This window comes from Limulus polyphemus, unplaced genomic scaffold, assembly GCF_000517525.1.
Source record: "Limulus polyphemus unplaced genomic scaffold, Limulus_polyphemus-2.1.2 Scaffold1911, whole genome shotgun sequence".
In the NCBI taxonomy this organism is placed as follows: domain Eukaryota; kingdom Metazoa; phylum Arthropoda; class Merostomata; order Xiphosura; family Limulidae; genus Limulus; species Limulus polyphemus.
The window spans coordinates 111,760-113,963 of record NW_013667521.1 but is presented as its reverse complement, the minus strand read 5'-3'; positions in this window follow the sequence as shown (position 1 = coordinate 113,963).

Below are 2,204 nucleotides of genomic sequence, written 5' to 3'. Positions count from 1 at the left end.
CTCCAGGCAATGTCATAAGTTGAAACACAACACTCCAAGCAATCAGTGTGGTAAGTTGAAACATATTGCTCCAGGCAATGTCATAAGTTGAAATGCAACACTCCAAGCAATCAACATCGTAAGTTGAAACATATCACTCCAGGCAATGTCATAAGTTGAAACACAACACTCCAAGCAATCAGTGTGGTAAGTTGAAACATATTGCTCCAGGCAATGTCATAAGTTGAAACGCAACACTCCAAGCAATCAGCATGGTAAGTTGAAACATATCACTCCAGGCAATGTAATAAGTTGAAACACAACACTCCAAGCAATCAGTGTGGTAAGTTGAAACATATTGCTCCAGGCAATGTCATAAGTTGAAACGCAACACTCCAAGCAATCAGTGTGGTAAGTTGAAACATATCACTCCAGGCAATGTCATAAGTTGAGACACAACACTCCAAGCAATCAGTGTGGTAAGTTGAAACATATCGCTCCAGGCAATGTCATAAGTTGAAACACAACACTCCAAGCAATCAGTGTGGTAAGTTGAAACATATCGCTCCAGGCAATGTCATAAGTTGAAACACAACACTCCAATCAATCAATGTTGTAAGTTGAAACATGAAACTTGTAAAGAACTAAAACATTTTGCTGTTACTCTTCGGGATTACAGATAGTATTTAAAATATATATATTAAAAGGGAGACATAGACCTTTGGAATTTCACGAATTTTGTATCTTAATAATCTTTAACTTTATCAAAAAAAAGTTTATTGACATCTCAGTTTATATTTATTTATTTTTATTTTTTTACACGGCATTGAACTATACTGAAGAGAATATACTACATTAATGGTCATGACATCCCTGATTTTATTTCAGTCTGGCAGCAGGCATTTCTTATTCCATCACACTAATTTGAATAAGTATATAGATTGTTGAAGTAACAAATAATTGTAATGTATGCAGCACAGCATAACTCTAGCATCAACTTTTAACATTTTATTGGCATATATTTTTATAGTAAATAAATTATAATTCTCAAACTGTTGGTAAAGATGGCCTTTTCTAATGCAAAATCATAAATCTTTTTAAGTTGTGAACCCAGAACTGCTCCATCTCTAATGTCAAACCCAGTTGTGAGGGTAACTCCAACAACATCTTGGTTCTGGGACATAAAAAAATTAGAATTTAGAGATTGGTTTCGACCACGTTAATAACTGATACATCTAAGGGCAAGACGTCTCCACCAGATCCCTGCGTCGTTTTGTTGTCGTCTTGAAGCCCATGCTTAAAATAATAAGTCGTAAAATATGTAATCTTTCGTTAACTAATAAACATACCAATTTTCTCTTCCAACTTCCAAAAAGGTGTCTTGAAAGACGTCATAGTTATTAATTTATAATGGCAATACTTGTAAACGTGGACTTTTTTTTAAACTACTACTTCTTATTTCTACTTTGAAAAAAATTGATTTTTCATATAAAAAAAAGAATGTTGGAGAAAGAAAAACTATCAGAAAGCCACTTCCAAATCATTAAGGAGATGAAGGTAATGGATTATTTAAACTTCTTTTATTTTAATTTTTTTATCAAAAAAATGGAGTAGGTAGCATTGGAAAATATTGTTGTTATTTGTATTTTTCGATGTTACCTAGTAGTTCAGCTGTAAGTATGAAAGCTTAGAATGCTAAAAAAACTGGTTTCGATACCCGTGTTGGGCAGATCACAACAAATAGTCAAATAATGGTGGAAAATACTTGTTAATTTCAATAAACATAACATGTAGCTGTAATGGTCGACTCTGTTGTTTATTTCAATTTTTTACAAAGTATCTTTGAAAGTGAGTTTTAGCGTCTGTTTTATAAATTTCTACAATAAGATAAGCTTCTTATGTATTGTGGTATTAGCGTGCTAACTGTGGCTATAATCTACATGAGTGCAGAGCCTCAGATGAAGCCTTTTAGTAACCCAGTATATAAGTCCCAGAGCCAGGAGTTCACTACGGGTGTATGTGTATCGTGATTGGTTGAGTGATTATATGGGGGGGTCAGGTTCTTTCCAGACCTCTTCCTCATTTACTGTTTTGGATGTTAACTGTTGAATGCTATATTAATATTATGAGATTAGCGTACATAAATGTACACTAATGCTCTACCCTCTTTTCAGGACCATGTCTATTAATATTACACTACAATATTTAGTGCTAAATTATAATTT